Below are 23,055 nucleotides of genomic sequence, written 5' to 3'. Positions count from 1 at the left end.
TGAGAGAGAGAGACCAGAGAGCAAGATCAAGGAAAGAACAAGGTAAATATGCCAGCGAGAATTCATCACCTTTGCAGTGATACAGTTTAGATTGGTTTCCGAGCTCCATGACACTCAGGGCAAAAAAACAAAACCATACTCTAAGTTCCACTGAAGGTAAGTGGCCTGATTTCTTTCTCATTATTTATTTTCCTTCTTCTATGAAGCCGTGAATTGCTTGGTCAATAATTAATGGCTGTGAGTCGTAACACTGGAGCTGACACCACATTAAACTTTCATGCCATTATGCTAAGGGGCTACAAATTTCAGAAGGAAACTTGGAAGGTGGCTAGGACTATGTAGAAAACAGAGTGAGCCGTGGATATGGGTCTGTGTGGGATTTCACACTGGGAAGACATTTAATCAAATTTAAACACCATTGGGGCGCCTGGGTGGCTCAGTCGGTTAAGCGTCCGACTTCAGCTCAGGTCACGATCTTGCGATCTCGCGGTCCGTGACTTCAAGCCCCGCGTCGGGCTCTGGGCTGATGGCTCAGAGCCTGGAGCCTGCTTCCGATTCTGTGTCTCCCTCTCTTTCTGCACCTCCCCCGTTCATGCTCTGTCTCTCTCTCTGTCTCAAAAATAAATAAAACGTTAAAAAAAATTTTTTTTTTTAATTTAAACACCATTTATTAAAGCTTTCCTGAAAGAAATTTGTGTGTATCCTTGTTTCGGTTTTCAGATCTAACACCCAAGCCTAACTCAACACAGTTTATCCGACTTACTATTTTTCAGGCTTCTTTTGGCTTTTTGCCCACGACACGACTCAGAATTCTTCAGGTCCCTTAGCTTTGTTGGGCTTCATCTTTCCCATTTTTTTAGGTGTTTTACCCCAAAACAATGGTGGGAAATACAAAGAAAACAATTGGGCCCTGTGCTCGTAAAAAGTACTGAGCTGCCCGCTTCCCTAGTTTGTTGTGGTTGCCGCTGTTGTTGTGACTGTCCTGTCTTTTGTGTACCTTGAATGGTCCTTACTTTTTAAAATGTTTATCCAGTGTTTCACATACTTCCCATGACTCCCTGCTGATACAGCTTCAGTGTAATTAAAGTATTTCTATGAACACTGCTGAATTCAACTTGCATTATTTAGGCACACAAAGGAAAATTCCTGGCATTTCCAAGTCACAATTGTTTAATCAGATGACGTCGTGTCACTGGGTTTAAGAATACCTTTACACCCAGCAAAAAAAAAAAAAGTGAAATTGCCGTTTTCTCTTCCCATCCTATGGTGTTCTTCGGTGAAATTAGTTGAACTGCATTGTAATTCAATTTGGACTGAATTTTTTAAACTAAGCAGCCTAAAATGGTCGCGCTGGACTCTATTTGCTTATTTAATTGACTTGGGAAAAAGGACCATATCTGAACAGGGAGAAAGCCGTCATCACCATTCAAAGAGACCTCACTGCAGCCCTTTCCCTCCACCCCTTTAAGTAAAGTCTTGCCCCTTGACACATCCTCATTATGGAAATGAATGTAACATCGAATGAGTAATGTCATTCTTTTGGAATTATGACACGGAGGGGAAGAATTCTAGCACCCTGGGAATTCGGGTTAGGAATTGATTTATAAAAGAAATGGCCACGTTTGTTTTTATTGTGGTTAAAGCCCTAGTTTGGGAAAAGACAAAAGGGCAAGGAATTTGCGGAGTTTATGGATGAATGTGGATCTAATGAAGAGAGTCCGTTGGTTCCACAGGCCAGAGTAAGATTCCCACAGTCCTGAACAAACAGTTCTCAGCCTATAATTTCTGAACCTTTGTTTCCCGACTTTGGAATTCTGACTACAGGCAGGTTACCAAGCCAACTGGGTTCACTACAAAGATCTAGCGAAGCTCTTTTTATCACAAAGATCAAGACAACAATTGTGTGCCTACAAGAAAAGAACAACTGAAACCATCCAACAAGCATTAAAAGAACAATTCTAGAGATAGTTGCCTTTGAGCTCCAATAATGGGCAACCTTCAGTCCCAAGATTTGAAATTCAGAGTTAAAAGAATTCATTACCAATCGCCTTTCCTTGTAATTATAAGCGCTTCTGGCAGCAAGTATCTTCAGTGGCGTTACTTTTGTCAAAAGTGATATTTTGCAGTCGTGTTGAATCCCATACAATGGCCGTATTATAAATCTGCTTTACAGACTTAGTTTTGTTTATGATAGAGTTCATTTATGAAATAGAAGAAATCTACATTTTGCCTTGGCTTTACCCCAAACCACAGAAAATGGAGTGTTGTTTCACAAAAGCTTCTTCTGAACTATCACTTCCTGAATGTAAAAGTGTGCTGTTTGTGCAGATACGTTCCGTTGACATGCGCGATGTCCAGCTGAGAAAGTAAGAAAGGGTAACCAATCTGCCTGTTTTCCTCTTTCAGCTGTGTGACCTGTGAACAATTTCAGTTCCAGCTGGAAAAAAATAATAATACTAAGTTCCATTTCTGTGTAAATACTTCCTTTTCTGATGGTGTGAGACTATTTTCAACTGAATCTGAGCGGGCTGCAGTAATTCCGTATAAATATCCTATTGGGAGATTTTTGACCACTGTCATTGTCCAAACCTTAGAAATCACTTTTGAGATTGCAGTCGTTCCTTATCACGAAATCCACCACAAACTATTTGTTTTTATGTGCTTGTTGGGAGTGCACACTCTTTTCTTTCTGCATAAGAAAAACTAAAGTACCCACTATCCCGCGGTTTCCTTTGGGGGACGATGGAGTGAGTTTGCATTTCACAAAAATCTAGCGATGCTACTTCTGGGCACCAGAGCAACTTGTGTTTGTGCATTGTTAACACCTCGCTCCTAGAAAGCTTGCCAAAACACTTCTTGCCAAAAGGCAAAAGATGGAAGAAAGTTGACTGATAGGAAGTGGCCTGGGGCTTCGTTGTTCACTTAGATTTCGATGATTTATTATTGATGTGTATCCACGTATAAGTTTCAGTGCTCCGCCAGAAAATTTTATGCCAGAATCCATATGGAGATCCATTTGGGGATATCTTTATTAATTTCTTAAATGGGAAACTATGAATTTGGCGAGTAACTTCTCTTCAGTTGCAAATGATCAGCTTTAATGCCTTGCCTACAAGATTTCAGATTACCATGAAAAGAATATTGTGATTTTTTTTTTAGGTCCACATTTGAATGCTAGTTACTCAGAAGTCACAGAAATGCATTAATTATTAGCCAACACGGGCAATTCTTAACTAAAGGTAGGTTGGTAAATTACGTTCTTAGAGGGAAAAGAAATCTATAAATCGAATATGATTTTTCCATTAAAGGGTAATTTACTGTTATATTCCCATGAAGACCTCGATGACAAACTTTTTAGGACAAAAAGGGGGGGGAGTAAATACCTTACTTTATGACTGATAAAGAATTTTTCTACTCTGTATGCTATGACAAGATTCATAGAACATCCAACCCTGTATGTTTTTTTTTATTCTTTTATGTTTATTTTTTTTTAATTTTTTTTTAATGTTTATTTTTGAGACAGAGAGAGACAGAGCATGAACGGGGGAGGGTCAGAGAGAGGGAGACACAGAATCTGAAACAGGCTCCAGGCTCTGAGCTGGCAGCACAGAGCCCGACGCGGGGCTCGAACTCACGGACTGCGAGATCATGACCTGAGCCGAAGTCGGACGCTTAACCGACTGAGCCACCCAGGCGCCCGTATGTTTATTTATTTTGAGAGAAAGAGAGAGCACACATGCTCCTGTGCACGTGCAGGGAAGGGGCAGAGAGAGAGGGAGAGAGAGAGAGAATCCCAAATAGGCTTGGTGCTGTCAGCATAGAGCCCAGTATGGGGGCTCTAACTCACAAACCGTGAGATCATGACCTGAGCCGAAATCAAGAGTCAGATGCTTAACCAACCGAACCCCCCAAGTGCCCCAATCCTGTATTGTGATTAAAGAGGAGAAAGAATAGGAATTGTGTCTGAAGCCAATGGTCACAGATCCCAGAAAGACTAAGGCCAGGCAAGTGGAGAAGAGGGAAGAGGAGGGAAGGAAGATTTCATATGCCAGGGCACAAGAGGGGAGACCTACTGACAAATATAATTTGTGACGTGCCGGCTTTTAGATCCACAAATAATAACATGGGATACTCTTGGCAAAGGACTTTGGGTGTAAATTGCTATAAGTCAAAACCTATTGCTATTAGGCATATCAGGCTTTCAAAACGTAGAGGAGATGAGGTGAAAGGATTATACGAACAATGTGCAGCAGGGCACTCACCCTACTTTTGGATGTTAGTAAATTTATGACGATTTCTTGGTGGGCTTTTTGGTGCCAGTAATATTAAAGAGCAAGTGTTGAATTAATACATAAGTTGTTAGACGCAGACGTATGTGCATAGTGGAGAGAAGGAAAAACTTCTCCTCATCCCCCTTAGGGTCCCTCGCTGGGTCTGAAAACTAAACTGGCAAAGACAGATGAACAGGAGAATAGCAGATACGTTTTGTTTCACATAAGATTCACGTGGCATAGGAACTTTTGTGATGAGGACCCGAAGAAACAGCTAAGCCTATGTGTGTTCATACTAAGTGTGATGAAGAGTGGAAAGTCGCGGAAAAATGAGACAGGACGAAAGGGTCTGAACTAAGAGTAGTAAACTGGGGCACACTTACCAAGGCTTGTTCTTTCATAATTTTTTTTGTTTTTGAGAGAGAGAGAGCGTGCATGCACCTGCAAGTGGGAGAGGGGCAGAGAGAGAGAGAGAGAGAGAGAGAGAGAGAATCTTAAGCAGTTTCCACGCCCAGCACGAGCCCGTAGCGGGACTCCGTCTCGCAACTGTGAGATCATGACCTGAGCCAAAGTCGGATGCCCAACTGACTGAACCACCCAGGCACCCTCACATTAGGGTCTGTGACCTGCTTCGGGGGAAAAGGGGGAGGTCAGAGTCCTCCCTACACTTTCTATTTCTCAAATACCTCCAGTTTAAATACAGTCAACATGCAATCTGTCATATTTCAGGGTAGAGCATTCTAAGCCCCAACACTGTGTTTGTATCCCACAAAAACATATACAGGTGTACCTAAAGCTTCTAATTTATCTCTAAAGAGTTAAAAAAAACAACAACAACAACTGTAGATACAATCAAAATACATGGTGAGCTGTGGTCTTTCTGCACCACTATCGAATTTATATATGGTTGCAATATCCGTGCATCTTTGATTTGCCTATGCAATCCTGAAGACATTAACATTAGACATTAACAATAAACTCTTCGTGGATCAATGCTTAATTTACACGTCTTTAAATAGAGTATTGGCACTCCCAGCTTGATCTTTATTTCTCCAGAATTTATCTGGAAACTCTTCCCAAGTACCTACCTAACACCCATCTACTTTCGGAGACTTTCAAAAATTAGAAGAGGAAAGGAATGGGGCTCAGCCCTTGTTTCTCTCACACAGGGACATTTCTAACACCCATAGTAAAAATTTTTTGAGAGTAAAAAAAAAAAAAAAAAGCTTAATTTGGATCTCCACGTCCAGTGTAAAACTGTGGTATGCTCCCTGCTGAACCATAAAGTTAACTTTGAGTTCTATTCAATTACAGATGAACTCTATCTTCCCTTTTTAGCTTTCGCTGATGGGCAGGGAAGGACGTGACATCGTACGTGGTTATGATGGCCATTGCCCGCTTCCGACAAGAACAGCCATAGGGGATCCTTCCTGGCCATCTCATTGCAGCTCCCAGAACCATGATCTGGGCACGCAACCAGGCAGCCATCTTCACGTGTCCAAAAGTCCTGGCGTGAGACCAACTCACAAACTCAAGCTACTCAAAAAGCAAGTAGAAAGGAGCCGAGATGGAAGATCTAAGCACGGGTCACTGCTTTTCATGTTTTTAAAATATATTGTTTCCACTCGTCACAAGACCCTGCGCAGTACATTGTCCCCATTTTGCAGACTGCAAAACTGACAAGTGGAAAGATTTAAGTCACCTTCCCCCCATCACATACCTCGGGAGCAGCTGAACAGGGTTTCACAACAACCTCTGTCTGACTCCCCAGTTCGCAGACCAGTTACTTTAGCCGTGCTGTTAAGATCATTAGCTTTAAGTAGATGGTTATCTTTAAAGGGAAAAAGTCCAACGGCTCTCTGGTCAATTGCTGGAAAGGCAAGAATCAAAATTGTGTCCTACGTATCTCTACCTCCCTCATGGAGATGGTGTCAGTGTCAGCAAAGGAGGTGTTCAAGAAATAGTGATTAAATGGATCATGCATAAATTGGAATATTTGTTTTCAGATTCTTTTAGTTAGACATGACATTAAAACAGTACTTTTCTGTGAATGGAAGATACACATTTAAAATTTTGATTATGCTAGAGCTGGGGTAATGATGTAACACAGAAATCATTAGCTGTTATATTCACTCACTGTCCCCTAAATTTGTTACTTTATTAAGAGATAAACAAGGGGCGCCTGGCTGGCTCAGTCAGTAGAGCGTGTGACTCTTGATCTCTGGGTTGTGAGTTCAAGCTCCACGCTGGGTGTAGCACTTACTTTAAAAAAGAGAGAGAGAGAGAAATAAATAAATCCATGGGTCAATTACACTCTCAAAATGGCGTTGACCTTGTTCCATCTCTGAAACTCAATCTGGAAGTAACATTTTAAGATTACAGACAACAGCGGGACAAAAACAAAACAAAACAAAAAAATCTTATCACATGTTTGATCATTTAAAGCCCAAACGTCAGCCCAAGAAATCTATACATGAGACATCGAAGTCAGTGGATGCGCTAATGAACGCCTCACATGTTTGCCAAAGTAAAACAACATCTAATAATAAGAAAACTGTGATACCTTCCTGTTTACAAAGCGTTTTCCTAAGTTTGTCAAACTGAAGTAGTTGTTCTTCCTAGCAGCAATCTAAAGATAGGGGCACCTGGGTGGCTTAGTCTGTTAGGTGTCTGACTCTTGATCTCAGCCCAGTTCTTGATCCCAGGGTCGTGAGCCCTGCACTGGGCTCACCCCTGGGCCTGAAGGGTAATGAGAAAAAAAAAAAAAAATCAAAAGATAAATGTGGTTAATGTCAAATTGTGTAAAATATTTTTATATGAAAACAAACATCTCTTATAGATTAAAAAGGGAAAATATGCTTTTGTTTTTAAAACATGATCAAGGAGACCTCAATAAAGTTGTTCTCTACTAGGTCCTTAGGGATTTTCCCCCATTTCCTCCCCTACTTACCATGAAAAAAACCCTGCTATATAGCATACCTTTTGTCTTCAAAAGAACCCTGTAATGTATTTGCAATCATGGCCAGTTTACAGGGGAGTAAGGAAGCCCTGAGAGCTTAACTTGTTCAGTGTAGAGGGAAAGGGTTTTCAAGAACAATCTCATTTCTAAAAGGACTTCCTTCCTCCTCTTGTAAAGCCAGCTATTCATAGCACATTATCAACATCATATGTCAATTTACAAGTGCTCTAGGGGAAAACATGCAAGTGAATATGGATTGCTGTATATCCAAGTTTATAAAATACATATATATATATATTTTTTTTTAATATTTGCTCATTTTTGAGAGAGAGCGTGAGTGGGGGAAGGGCAGTGAAAGGGGGACAGAGGATCCAAAGTGAGCTCTGTGCTGACAGCAGTGAGCCTGATGCGGGGCTTGAACTCAGCAACTGCGAGATCATGACCCGAGCCGAATTTGGATGCTCAACCGACTGAGCCACCCGGGTGGCCCTAATACATACATATTTACATTCACTCTCAACCTACTTTCTATTAACTACCTCTCCTACTTATCAACATTATTTTTTCTTTCTATAAAATATGACATATTTTCTGTGAAGTCTGATGAAAATCTCCAACAGTGGTTCTCAAGGAGTGATCCCTTGACCAGCCACATCAGCATCACCTAGAGACTGGTTAGAAACCCAAATTCTCAGACCCCATCCCAGATCTACTGAATCCAAAGCTCTAGGGATGGGGTTCAGCAATCTGTATTTTTTTTAATTTTTTTAAATATTTATTTATTTCTGAGACAGAGACAGACAGAGCATGAGTGGGGAGGCGCAGAGAGAGAGGGAGACACAGAATCAGAAGCAGGGTCCAGGCTCTGAGCTGTCAGCACAGAGCCCAACACGGGGCTCGAACTCACAAACCATGAGATCATGACCTGAGCCGAAGTCAGTCGCTCAACCGACCGAGCCACCCAGGCACCCCAGCAATCTGTATTTTAATAAGCCCTCCAAGTGGTTCATGTGCCAACCTCTGAGACTCACTTATTGGGAGTGACTCTCCTTGCTCATTGCTTCTTAATTGTATACTTTTACTAGAAGTTATGAGTATGTGCAAGAAAATCCATGCAGAATTTCCCAACTGGTGGACACGCCCCATCCCCTCATAAAAAGGCTGCTAGATGGATGTCTAATATATACGTGTTTCCTATTTCACGGATTCCTTGGCAAATTTTTTGATTCACTGACCAACTGTGGAAGCTGGCCCCAACTGTGTTATAGCTCCCTCTTAAAAGAGTTGAAATATATAACAGATCGATAAATGATAGGTAGATAAATTTGATATGAATGAAAAAAGTAAAGATTCAAGCGTACCTCTGCAAATCCCTTAAGAAGCACAGAGAGGGCATTTGCTTTTTGAAATGTCTCTATTTGAATTTTTTTTTTTCAACGTTTATTTATTTTTGGGACAGAGAGAGACAGAGCATGAACGGGGGAGGGGCAGAGAGAGAGGGAGACACAGAATCAGAAACAGGCTCCAGGCTCTGAGCGATCAGCCCAGAGCCCGACGCGGGGCTTGAACTCACGGACCGCGAGATCGTGACCTGGCTGAAGTCGGACGCTTAACCGACTGCACCACCCAGGCGCCCCTACACACTGATATTTAAAAAAAAAAAAAAATTAATGTTTATTTCTTTTTGAGAGAGAGAGGTCGGGGGGGGGGGGAGCAGAGAGAGGAAGACATAGAATCTGAGGCAGGCTCCAGGCTCTAAGCTGTTAGCGCAAAGCCCAACACGGGACTCAAACTCAGATCATGACCTCAGCCGAAGTCGGGCGCTGAACCGACTGAGCCACCCAGGAACCCCTACCGCATCGATATTTTAAAATGTGCCAAAGTTGGGGCGCCTGGGTGGCTCAGTCGGTTGGACGTCCGACTTCGGCTCAGGTCATGATCTCATGGTCCTTGAGTTCGAGCCCCGCGTCGGGCTCTGTGCTGACAGCTCAGAGCCTGGAGCCTGTTTCGGATTCTGTGTCTCCCTCTCTTTGACCCTCCCCCATTCATGCTCCGTCTCTCTCTGTCTCAAAAATAAATAAACGTTAAAAAAAAATTAAAAATAAAATAAAATAAAATGTACCAAAGTGAACAGAACAAATAAAGAACAACACCAAGAACTTTTTTTTTTTAAGTGATTTCACAATCTCTCTGTCCAACGCTAAATCCAGAGAGAAGATTTATACTAAGGGTTGGAGGGAGGGGAGTAGGGCAGGAGGGAGTGTGGATGGTAATATTGCCAAATGGCTGGTAGTTAAAAGCTCTCTGCCTTTGGGCTTTTTTTTTTTTTTTTATCTTAGCCACATTCCCTTCAAAAGAACTGTGAGTGATTATACATTATTGCCTCAAAGATATCTTAACATTATTTAGTAGTTGGTTTTAGAGCAATGCAAGAGAAAACTGTTTCTGTTAGCACTGAGTGATGGCTCAACACTATTTAACTGGGCTTTAGGGAACAAAGCCTTCTGATTACCCAGGTGTCTTTCCCTCTCAAATCTGGCTTCCAGTGTTGGTTTCATTCCTTCTCTTCCGCCGTAAGAAGCAGAAAAATACTTTGAATGTGAATCCGAGGTGTGAAAATGATATCCTCCGGATATAATTTGGTTTAAGCTGAGCAATTGATCACAGATCTAGGATTCAGCTATGAAGGGGAGCAGATTTTGCCACCCCAAAACATGTTTCTTTGGCAAAAGGATTATTTTAACCTAAAGGCGATGCATACCCAGCAGATTCGAGAAAAGCTCTTCCCTGTACCCTCATCTGCCTACGTTTACACCAGAGAGGGGACCTGTACCAGGGAGAGAGCTCTTAGCGCAGATAACTTCTTACCTAAGAAACTTAGCTGCCTAGCAGGGCAGCCTTTATCTTCTAAACCTTCTTATGAAAGGCCTCCCTCCCCTTTGCATCCCTAGACTCTTTCCATAGCTCAAGGTATTCTACAAGCTTCTATTCTGTGATTGCCTTTTGAATCTTCAAATCTTTATGGGGCTTCCCAACGTACATCATTTTGGTTTTCTCTGGTTAATATGCCTTGTGTCACTTTGATTGTTAGACCAGCCAAAGAACCTAGAAGAGCAAAAGGAAAATTCTGCCCCTACAGTTGGCGATCACAGCGGGCTAGACACTGCTCACCGTGACCTGCTGTAGCTGAGAGATCCTGGCACCTCTGACAAAAGCCAGCAGAGGGGCCGAATTCTTGAAGTGTTAGTCCCCTGGATCTCTGCCTGCCTCCTTACATATACACACATTTAGATTATCAAGAGAAAATATTTGGTGGAACTGGTCCCTTGGATATAGTGACTTTGGTCAAAATGTTTTAGGAGTGCTTTCATTTTCTATTGATCCCGTTCCAGAGATCGTCATTATTTTCTTTTGCCTGCGTCATAAAACGTGGTTGGAAAGAAATGTGGACTCCATTTGCAGCTAGATATGGGTTTAAGTCTTTCTTTTTCCTGATTATCTTTGGGAGTACACTTTTTCGACTCCACCCTCTTCTCCACCCTTTTATCCCCAGCTTCTGGTCCCTGACCCTCCAGAAGATCTTACGGATCTCTAGGCCCCTCGTGTAACCACCCCTCCTCTCAAAATTCAACCCCATCATTTTAGCAAATTTCCTTAGATCTCCGAACTCCTCCGACTTCCGTACAAAATCCCTTAAACGCCCAGCTGCCTGTGTTGAGAAGGAAGAATTTCCTCTATCATTCAAAGTCTTTCTAGGTGGGCTAAAAACCGAATTGACATGAGACAGATTAACAGGAGAAAATCAAATTTGGCAATGCAATTACGGGGAATCCACACAGACATGGAAATTCCAGATACAGTGGAGAAACATGGTTCTTACATGCGCTAAGGAGAGGGGTAGGGTTGTGAGAATGCAAATAGAAGGTAGACCACTAGCAAGAGAGTGAAACATGTTTGGAAAACAAAGGTTGCCATATTACGTGGGTATATTTCTTAGTTAAAGAAGAATCTCTATGAATCACTCTCTTCCTGGTACAAGCAGGCAGTTGAGGAGGGAGGCAAAGAGCTTTTCCTGAATCTGCTGGTTTTGATTGCTTTTAGCTCAAAATAATGTTCATGCCAAAAAACCATCATGTGGCAGCCTGCCCTTGGCCCCTACACCTGTTTTGACTGCCTTCTCTTTGTAAGATTTACAGGAAGCATTCTGTGTGATCTCCAGGCCTAGGATATACCAGTTAGTTATATAAACACTAAAAGCCAGGGCGTGAATTTAGCAGAAATACCCCAGATGGACAGTAAAGTTTGCGTTGTATCACTTACAACTACTCCCACTTTCCAGGGCTCTGTACCAGGATCTGCGAGCTTCAGGCTTTCCTATGCAATGTCTTCGTGAACATATCCTGGACATCTGCCTCAAAGAATTCATGAACCCTGGATGGCAGCAGATCTTCTAAATATGAAGGCCTTTTACCTCCAGTTACAGAAGATGCTACCAAATTCAGACAGGAATTAGGAAGATTAGTAGCCATTCGCAAATCTACTCACGGGGACCACGTCTGGTTATTAAGGGATGTTCCTCGCATCCACGATTATACTGTAGTTATCAGACAAGCTAAATGACTCCTTTGGGAACTTCCTCCCCCAGAGGAAACAAATGGCTGTAATTTCTCCCAGGCTCTGCTACAAATGACCTGGAAATGTCTCAAATGGAGGCTGATATTCAGGGGCTGATAGAAGCAACAGCAGAAACTCCTCCAACTAAGGTGAATTGGTCTAAGGTTGAATCATACACTCGGAAAGATGAGCATCTAAAGGCCTTTGCTGAACCCTTCATACAGATTTTTTTCTTAAGGCAGCTACTTCAAACCCCGAAGTTCTCGAATATAGAAATCTTTTCATTTATACCTGAGTTAGAAATCTCCTTGATATAAAGAAGGAAATGAGAGAATATGTGGTTGAACGGGAAAATCGGCCTATTCATATTATTCAGGGCACAACTCAATTCTTTGCGCAAATGGGAACAATTGTCTCTATCTTGCAAATCTCTACAAAACCAGAAATGCAGCTCTGGGAACACTTCAAAGTCCACCTATCCTTACCAAAACAGTATCTCCCTCATTCATCTCAAAAAGCTTGCTGATATTGTGAAAGATCAGGACCTTAGAAACAGAACTGGCCCTGCACTTAAAAGAAGGAAGAAGTTTAATAGTAATTACTCCAGACCTCTGATAATAGGTAAATATATCCTCAAAACTCTATTGGAGAAAAATTGGATGCTATCTCTGTGGCTTTGCGATGTAGATTTTCTACATGCCCACTCCTTATCTTCTCGAGGACTAAGAGCCATCCTTTAAAAGGCAAAATGGGGGCGCCTGGGTGGCGCAGTCGGTTAAGCGTCCGACTTCAGCCAGGTCACGATCTCGCGGTCCGTGAGTTCGAGCCCCGCGTCGGGCTCTGGGCTGATGGCTCGGAGCCCGGAGCCTGTTTCCGATTCTGTGTCTCCCTCTCTCTCTGCCCCTCCCCCGTTCATGCTCTGTCTCTCTCTGTCCCAAAAATAAATAAAAAAACGTTGAGAAAAAAAAAATTTTAAATGCAAAATGTAGGGAGAACTTTCTCATCATAAGGAGAAAAAAAGTGAAATATTTGGAAATGGCGCTAAAGAAGACCCTTCAATGTTCTTTTTTTTAAAATTTTTTTTCAACGTTTTTTATTTATTTTTGGGACAGAGAGAGACAGAGCATGAACGGGGGAGGGGCAGAGAGAGAGGGAGACACAGCATCGGAAACAGGCTCCGGACTCCGAGCCATCAGCCCAGAGCCCGACGCGGGGCTCGAACTCACGCACCGCGAGATCGTGACCTGGCTGAAGTCGGCGCTTAACCGACTGCGCCACCCAGGCGCCCCGAAAACCCTTCAATGTTCTTGCTGAAAGTATTAGTAAAAAGCTTTTGCCATTTGAGGAGATGAACTTAATTTATTCCACCTGTCTAAACAAAATTTGGGTTTACCTGGGTGGCGCATTTGGTTAAGCATCCACCTCTTGACTTTGGCTCAGGTCATGATCTCATGGTTTTGTGAGATCAAGCCCTGAGTCCGCTCTGCACTGACCACACATAGCCTACTTGGGATTCTCTCTCTCTCCCTGTCTCTCTGCCCCTTGGCCCCACTCTCTCTCGCATGCGTGTGTGCTGTCTCTCTCTCTCTCTCAAAATAAATAACTGAACATTAAAAAATTTTTGATCCAAATGCTCTTTTATAAACTAGTGAGTTTTACATCATCATATCAATCTCATGGCTAAAATTTTCTTTTTTTAATTAAAAAAAAATTTTTATTATTTATTTTTTGAGAGAGACAGACAAAGCATGAGCAGAGGAGGGCAGAGAGAGAGGAGACACAGAATCCAAAGCAGGAGCTCGAACTTACAAACTGTGAGTTCATGACCTGAGCCAAAGTCAGATGCTAACCGATTGAGCCTCCCAGGCACCCCTAAAATTTTCAAACAAAAACTATAAGGTCTCTGTTTGTATCTGTCCGTATATTGATAAGTGATGTGTATGTTGTAGATGTGAGTTATTTTTGTGCTTCAAACCGAATTACCATATTGATTTGTAAAAGAGCTCCTATTTAATTGGCTTAAAAACAGACATTTATGAATTAAAGATTGCTGAAACTCTCAGACATATTTGAAAACTAACCCCAATGCTTTTCAAGTTCATGTGACTTGGGAAAATATTTACTATTAAAGCTAGTTTAGGTGTGTTGGTCCAATGAAAATAGGTATGTCTTCAGAGTTATCAGTATTGAAAATCTGCAAGCATACAACTTTCATTTTAAGTGTTTATTAAATAAATTCATGTTATCTCTGTTGTAAAATTTGTTAGCAAGAAAAATAGCTTAGGATGATGGCTGACTTTGTCTACTGTCTTATAACATCTTCATGAGTCATCTAAACATAGACTGTTTAGGAACAAGTCAGTTGTATAGATTTAAGCGAGATAAGATTGTAAGTGACCATTTTAAGATTTTATTTTATTTTTATTTTTATTATTTTTTTGAGTAAACTCTGCATTCCACATGGGGCTTGAACTCATGACCTAGAGATCAAGGGTCGCATGCTCTACCCACTGAGGCAACCAGGTACCCCTGAACTTTTTAGCGACAATTATGTTTCAAGGAGTGTGTGCTTAAAAACAGCTTCTAGGGGCTCCTGGGTGGCTCAGTCAGTTAAGCGTCCGACTTCAGCTCAGGTCACGATCTCGCGGTCTGCAAGTTCAAGCCCCGCGTCGGGCTCTGGGCTGATGGCTCAGAGCCTGGAGCCTGCTTCCAATTCTGTGTCTCCCTCTCTCCCTGCCCCTCCCCCATTCATGCTGTGTCTCTCTCTGTCTCAAAAATAAATAAACATTAAAAAAAAATTTAAAAAAAAACAGCTTCTAAAATCTTTTTGATAACTTTGAGGCTTTAGAATTTTGCTAGGTTAAGTGATAAAAAATTTATTGACGTTCTAGATCATTCCAAATAAGATAACACTGTGAAACTTGAATTAAATGACTATAGATAGGTATTCCAATTTTGGCTTCCTATTGCAGAAGAACTAAGGATAAATTTGGGTTGGCTAGCCAACATGTCTTGTGCCCCATTGAAACATTGTTCTAAACAAAGAGCACATGCTTCTAGAAATTATGAAGTGTATTTCAAATCAGAGACTCTAAAGATTGCTGGTATAAAATACAAATTTACAATTGCTTACTTCTTAGTTTTCACTAGAAAGGTTACTAAGGGTTAAGGATTCTAGTTAGTGTGTGAGATGGAAGCAACTAGAAATAACAAGGGAAACAACTTTATGCGAGGACAGTAGGCTGTGTTTTGGATTAAGAAAAAGTATGCGATATGAAGATGCATTTTTTGTTCAGAGAAAAGAAAGTGAATTTATCCCAAAATAAAACTGGTTATTTCAAAATAGGAAAGGAGAAAATCATGGACAAACAAAAGAAGAAGTTGGGAATAGAGAGAGAAAAAAAGATCTTACCCTGGGGGACCAACTTGGCTAAATTTGAATAAATCATTAGAAAAGTTTTAAAATTTAGCTTTAAAATCAGTAACATACGTATAAAAAACTCAAACTTTATTTACTTTCAGAGCACCTGGGTGGGTCAGTCTTTTGAGCGTCTGACTTGATTTCTGCTCAGGCCATGATCCTAAGGTGATGAGATTGAGCCCCACGTCAGACTCCTCGCTGAGTATGGGGCCTGCCTAAGATTTTCCGTCTTCTCCTGCTGCCCCTCTCCCCTGCTTGCACTTTCTCTAAAAAACAGTACAAAACAAAAACAAAAACAAAAAATATCTTTTTAATTAAAAAAAAATTTAGGGGCGCCTGGGTAGCTCAGTCACTTAAGCTTCTGACTTTGGCTCAGGTCGCGATCTCCTGGTTTATGAGTTTGAGCCCCACATCGGGCTCTCTGCTGTCAGCACAGAACCTACTGGGGTTCCCTCTCTCCCTCTCTCTCTGCCCGTATCTCACTTGCGCGCTCCCTCTATGTCTCTCAAAATAAATGAACTTAAAAAAACAAACAAACAAAAAAACCCCTACATTTACGTTCATCTGCCAAAAGGACAAAATTTTCTTGAACTATCGATCTGCTCCTGATAGGAGATTTTGAAAGTTTTTTCTTTCTCTCTCTCTTTTTTGTAAGTTTATTTATTTTCAGAGAGTGAGCAAGCAGGGGAGAGGCAAAGAGAGGAGTGAGAGAGAATCCCAGGTTGGCTCTGTGCTGCCAGCCTGGAGCCTGATGCAGGGCTCAAATTCCCCAAACCATGAGATCATTACCTGAGCTGAAACCAAGAGTTGGACACCTAACGCACTGAGCCACGCAGACACCCCTGAAAGGTTTTTCTTTACCTTTTACATAACCTGCCTACAAAGCAAAAATTTAATAAATATATTTATTCAAGTAATTTCCTGTGCTTAATGTTAACTTTATTATTAGGCCTTTGATTATTTAGGAAAACTGAGTCTTCTTAGAGCTAAGCTTCTGAAAGAGCTAAATTTGGGGGCACCTGAGTGGCTCAGCTGGTTAAGCATCTGACTTCAGCTCAGGTCATGATTTCATGGTTCGTGGGTCGGGGCTCTGTGCTGACAGCTCAGAGCCTGAAGCCTGCTTTGGATTCTTTCTTTCCATCTCTCTCTGCCCCATGCCCAGTCACACTCTGTCTCCCTCACTCTCTCTCAAAAATAAATAAACATTTTTTTAAAAAGAGCCAAATTTTGCTCACAACTCTGTGACCTTCTGTATTTGCCGTTGAAATCTTTTATGTCATTTTGGTCGAATAGATAATTAAGTGTTGTTTCATACTGATCATATGTCCAAACCTTTTGATATTTTTGACACATCTCCCCAAATCAAATTCCGACAGCTTTAAGGAACTGTGGTTGACTTTATCAAGCCAAGAAAGCCTCTTAGAAAAACAGCTTGGTACTTTGTTTACAGAGCTCCCAACAGGTGAGTAAGGAAGGTCACTTCCTAGCAGGTGCAGGAAACTTTGGATATCTTTGGGACCTCAAGGAGAGAGGAATTCACTGAAATCTATAGATATTGCAGGTGAAGTCTGATGGCACATCCTTGCTTGGCTTCTGAGGATCCAGAGGGTTTTAGGAGTCCAGCCTGAATCTCCTTATGAAAAGTCCCAACAAAGCAGATTTAAAAGAGTCTATATGGTTGATCATTGTTCTTGCTAAATTTATATAAAATAACCAGGCCAAATATAATAAGATTAGACTTATTTTGCAAACAAATTATTTCTACTATAATTATTATTGGTAGAAATGGGTTGATAATAGAGAGAAAAAAATATATTTCAGTAGAACTGTGCCATATATTGATAGATATCAGATTCTAGTTCTGTTAATTACCTTTGAGGTTTTGTTATTTACCTGTAACTGGACTGGATCCTGAATTCTTCTAGTTTCCTCGTATGTCTGGCTACAAATCTCCAGACTAACATCTCCAATTGTCTTCCACTCTCCTGACTTGGAATCACTAAGGGAAACAAACAAACAAACAAAAAGGCTGTCCCTTTCCTCGAAGCCCTGCAAAGTGTAAGTGAACGATTTGATTTAAACTTCAGAGAAATTGCCACAACTCACGTATAGACCATATTTGTGGCTGTTGCTGTATGCACGAGTCAGAAAGATCACCAGAGATATTCAGACCGCAAAGCAGGAAAATCTGTCAGAGTGCCACGGTCTGCCCTCACTCTGTCGGGAGATGCTTTGTGCCTGACATCTAGAAATCTTCTCGACTGCCTGCCCCGAGAAATGGGAAACTGGGATGATAGTCTGCTCCAATCATTAACCATTGTTTCCCTGTTGTGTCCATAGGTATGATCTTCTCAAATACCTGATTGCTTGCTTACACAAAATAGGCCTAGCTTTGGGAGTCTAACCTGCATCCCCCACTCCCTGAAATGAGACACAGCTATCTAACTATGCTCCTCTTTTCCAAGACTGAGATTGGCCCGGTGAGACACGGAACCCAGTGAGATCTGGAGCAAGCTCCCAACTCAGCTACTAGACCGTGAAACTTCCTCTTCGAGGTTTCACAGGTGGGCCTGAAGGGAAGCAGATTTTGCCGTCCCAAAATACGTTTCTTTGGCAAAAGGACCATTTTGAGCTAAAGGCAGTCAAAGCCCAGCCGACTGAAGAAAAGCTCTTTACCTCACTCTTAGCTGCCTAAATTTTCGCTGCAGAAGGGCACCTGTACTAGGAAGAGAGCTATTAGCACAGGTCAGTTTTTAACCTAAGAAACTTATCTGCGTAACAGGGCAAACTCTATGTTCCAAACCTCTCTTCCACCTTCCGGGGAATGGCTTTCCTCGTGTTTGTAGCCCCAGAGTCCTACCCCTTTCCTTATATAAGTCTCTATTACCTGCCTGCCTTTTGAGTCTCCATTATCTTCACAGGCCTCCCGTACATAGGTAACCCCGTTTGCTTTCCTCTGGTTAATCTGCCTTATGCCAATTTGATTGTTAGCCCAGTCAAAGAATCTAGAAAGGTCGAAGAGGAATTTTTCCGCCCCTACAGCAGATTTTTTCCTCTTGCCAGACTTTACATATGAAGATGGGTGAAAGACAGTTTCAGTGTCACCCTGCTGGTTTTGACGTAGCTTTGCCTTGTGAGCAGATATAAAGTTGTATTTCTTGGCGGAAAATGACCCCAAAGAGAAAATAACTGCTGTGAGAGTTAGGGCAAAGAGGGAGACGTGAGACAGGGTCAAAGAAGGAAAACAAAAGCTTTATGAGGAAATCATACACTTCATGTGTGTCATCAACAGAGACCCATGTCTCTGACCCACTAGTCACAATAGCTGAACATGAAGACAACCCATGTTGTTTTCCATCCACCCGCCCATCAACGGATGAATGGGTAAACACAATGCAGTACATACAAATAATGAAATATAATTCAGCCTTAAAAAGGAAGGAGATTCTCATGCTACAAACAAGGGTGAGCCTTGAAGATGTTATGGTGATGCTAAGCAAACTAAGCCAGTCACAAAAGGACCAGTATTGTCCGATTCCACTTCTACGTCAAGGTCATAGAGACCAAATAGAATAGTGGTCACCGCAGGTTGGAGGTAGGGAGAAATGGGGGAGGTATTTTTTTTTTATTTTTTTTTAACGTTTATTTATTTTTGAGACAGGGAGAGACGGAGCATGAACAGGGGAGGGAGACACAGAATCTGAAGCAGGCTCCAGGCTCTGGGCTGTCAGCACAGAGCCCGACGCGGGGCTGGAACTCACGAACCGCGAGATCACGACCTGAGCCGAAGTCGGCCGCCTAACCGACTGAGCCACCCAGGCGCCCCGGGGGAGGTATTTTTTTAATGGGTACAGAGTTTTAGTACGGGATACCAGTGATGGTTGCATAACATTGTGAACATACTCAGGGCTGGTGAATTGGACACCAAACAGTAATTAAAGGGGTAAATTCTATGTTATGTACATTTTACCACAATTTTCCAAAATGAAAAAAAAAAAAAAATCTTGAGATTCACAAAGGTCCATAGGATGGGTTCCAGGTACGTGCAAAAGGGGTACGACAATGTTACTGCTTTTAAATGGAAAAAAAAAAATCAATATGGATAATCTAACAGGCATAAACAAAATGCTTCAAGAAAATGACATTTAATCTCACTTCTAACAGTCGTCACGTAATAAAGAATGTTAACTAAAAGAATCTCTAAAAGCACTCATTAAATATATCAAAAGTTTAGGAAAAAAGCAAAAACAGAAAGAAAACAAATGCATCAGTGAGGCAGTAATTAGTAAAAATTTGCTGTGCACACATCATAAGGACCCTTTGCAAACTGGGAATATTTAAACCGAAACATGGAATGAGGCTTAGAGGTGTATTACTGTAAGGCAGGTTATACATTGAGAAGGCAGTGAATGTTTATTCTTTACACTGGTGGGTTTAGAGTTCTTTTTTTTTTTTAGCGTTTATTTATTTTTGAGACAGAGAGAGACACAGCATGAACGGGGGAGGGGCAGAGAGAGAGGGAGACAGAATCGGAAGCAGGCTCCAGGCTCTGAGCCATCAGCCCAGAGCCCGACGCGGGACTCGAACTCACGGACCGCGAGATCGTGACCTGAGCTGAAGTCGGAAGCTCAACCGACTGAGCCACCCAGGCGCCCCTAGAGTTCTTTTTAAGTGAAAGGGAGTTGGTTAGCTGTTAACTCCTATCAGTTTTGCAGAACGATATTAAGTTTCATTTACGATTTTCGGAGGCGGAAACACGAAGTCACCCAGGTCAAGTTAACTTCGCTTGTCTTGCAAAATAACCTACCCGAAACACTGCTTGTATGACTTCACTGGATGTGTCTGCTCAGGGAACATTCCAGTGTGGTCTCTGCATTAGCTTTTAACAAATATAAGGAAACAAAGTTATCTTAAACCCACAGTAAGCAGTAGGGGTGGCGTGAACAGACTGTATATCAACGTTGGGATGGATAGTGAAGTTTCAAAAACTGATTTCTCGGGTCAGTTTCAGAGGCGTCAGGGAAGAGAGCAAAAACTGGTCGAAAAGCAAAGACAAAAAGAAGCCCGGCTGACGGCCAGCTATGCCGGGGAAGGAGGAGAGATGAGTGTGAGTGGAGTAGCGGCTGAGAGGTCTGACATGGCAATGGCTTGAAAGCTAAAAATAGAGAATTTAATCTGGGATGGAAGAAATAGTGTGTGACACCTGAGGGCGATTGCTGATGTCACCTGCTGTGATGTTCTTACTTTACTCTCGGCATCAATGAAGAGCATTACTGATGGCCATGGGGAGGAAACTTTGGGATTGGGAGCCAGAGACAAGTATTTTGGCTGAAGATCTGTTTTTCTTTTTAAGTTTATTTATTTATTTTGAGAGAGAGAGAGAGCATGTGCAAGCAGGGGAGGGGCAGAGAGAGAGAGAGAGAGAGAGAGAGAGAGAGAGTCCCAAGCAGGCTCCACGCTGTCAGCAAGGAGCCCGACGTAGGGCTCGAACACATAACCCGTGAGATCATGACCGGAGTCAAAATCAAGAGATGGCCCTTAACCTACTGAGCCACCCAGGTGCCCCTTGGCTGAATATGTGCTGTCATCAGAGTAGGGATGTGGACAGCAAGAGGAAGAACAGTTGTGTGGACAGGAGCTGCAGGTGGGAAGCAGCCCAGGCGGGGCAGGAGGTTTCGCAGGTTTCCAAAGGGGAGAAAGAGACCGTCCTCATCGTCGTTGGCATTGATGGAGAGCTACGGGGCGGCAGGACTCCGGGTGGGAAAAGACAGAAGGAGAGATAATTGAAAGATAAGAAGGAGCCTCTTACCTGGGAGCCAGACAGAAAAAGTGATCGTGCAGATGAAAGGAAAAGATGGGGGGCGGGGGTGGGGTGGGGGAGGAAGGAGGCGGTTTCCATAAAAGCAAAAAGATTAAATGAGTATTTAATTATCAATTTAGCAGTGTGTGAAGTGTAATGCCTTAAATTTCTTTAAGTTCTCTACGTGTGAACAGGAAGACAAGGAGACATGTTGAAAAGAAACTCCCAGAACCTTCTCACAGGAGGAACTGTGTCACTCAGCCATCCACACACACAGACACACTGATGGGATTTGTTAAGAGGCTTTTTTTTTTTTCTTTTTCCCTCAAAGCCTTGGATGATTTGATTGAAATCTTCATTTATGACTTTGAATCTCATTTGAAGCTCCTTCCTATATGCCCCGGTGTAGAAAAGCATCATGTACTACAGAGTTTGCGATAAATCACCAGGCATATACGGGGCCATGCTTTTGTGTTACTCACCCTAATAAAATAGTGTATTTGGTGTGTTTCACTCCACCAAATAAATAATGTGTTCAGCTGTTTCCTTACACCGAATAAATCAATGAAAACAAATGTCTTTCTGCAGAATAATTCCGTCTTAAACTCTTAACATGTATCAGAAAATAGATTTCTTGTGTTCTTGAGCATGGATTGTAAACAGCACCACGTCAGTGGTCTCTGTTTATTGTTTTGGGGGAAGTTTGGGGGGTGGGGGCAGGGAGAGGCTTGTTTACTAGACTAAAATCCTTTAAAAAAAAAAAAAGGATCCTTATCTTTCATTTAGGTTAATAACATACCACATATATTTGTCAATCAAATTAGAATTACTGTCAGCCCATAATGCATTTTAGTTGAGCCAATATCAGTCAGTCCTGATTTATTTGCTTAATACAAATCTAATTGAGTTTCAGCCTGCTCGTCTCCTTTCCGCTGTTAACCGACCAAGTACATCTTTAATTTCCAAGACCGATGGTGTGGTAGCAGTTGAGAGCAAGAGTGATTTGCATAAAGCCCCAGAAGGGTGCCAAAACTCTTCACGCTTTAAACAACAGCCTTTATTATTCTGTAAGTGGATGTGTTGAATTTTCATGCTTTTGTTTCCAGTTCAGCCCTGACAGAAAAGAATAAAGTAGATTTTGCCAGCACCCCTGCTGTGCCCTGGGGGAGAAATTCAATGTGCCTCATTTGTCTTAATTGGAGAACCGCCCTCAGCACCAGCTTTTTCTATGAATACATTAGCATAACAGACAGAAAATTCAAGCCCACTTTTGTGGCAGCCGTCACCCCCCCCCCCACCCAGCACCACGCACACCTCCCATTTGAACACTAATAAAAACTGCACGAGGGGAGAAGTACTTGTTTCATCTCCTGGATTTCTCATAGTTGGTGTTGTAAAATTCTCTGTACAGGAGAGATGTATCAAGCCTATTTTATCTCTGCGCTGTTATTAGAGCCGGCAGTGAAAAATGTGATAAATATCATCCATGACAGAGAGCTGAAAGCTTCTCTTTATTCTTTATAATGTGCTAATCCTATATACTTGTTCTGTGACTGGTTATGCTGCTTTTTCAGAGGGGAGAGTTGGTTTTACAGAGACAAATGGGGAGCAGCTATGAATGAACCTGGGGGGGGGGGAGAAAAAAAAAGAAGAAAGAAAAATTCTTACCGAGGTGAATTTATTAGCACTAAAACAAACGCAGTTATCGGAGTCAAAGCAAGATTTTAAACCCCGTGCCAATTCGTTGGAGGAACAGTAAATTCATCCGCACATTTTTCATATTGCAAAGGGGCTCTAAGTCTGGACAAACGGTGCCCTGTAAATCACTTCCCTCATCCAGTCCCTTCCAGTGTCTGATTGAACTAATGGCATTTAAAGGTAGGCGTTTCAAAAGAAATGTTTCGTTTACATGTTCCCAAGACCGGTATTAATTCTTTCATCACATCTGTTCAACCTGCTTGCCATTGCCAGCTTCTGAAAGAGACGGAAA

The 23,055-nt window shown here is 42.0% G+C and overlaps 1 long non-coding RNA gene across 1 annotated transcript; it reads left to right on the top strand.

The window, feature by feature from the left end:
- LOC125165627 (uncharacterized) lies at nucleotides 1-22,764 on the top strand. Its single transcript, XR_007152173.1, has 4 exons — nucleotides 1-42; nucleotides 3,160-3,239; nucleotides 11,570-12,465; nucleotides 21,979-22,764. It is a non-coding gene; the product is annotated as an uncharacterized LOC125165627 (long non-coding RNA).
- Nucleotides 22,765-23,055: the final 291 nt, after the last annotated feature.

Source organism: Prionailurus viverrinus, chromosome A1 (assembly GCF_022837055.1).
Source record: "Prionailurus viverrinus isolate Anna chromosome A1, UM_Priviv_1.0, whole genome shotgun sequence".
Lineage (NCBI taxonomy): Eukaryota > Metazoa > Chordata > Mammalia > Carnivora > Felidae > Prionailurus > Prionailurus viverrinus.
This window is presented reverse-complemented; position numbering and strand designations above follow the sequence as displayed.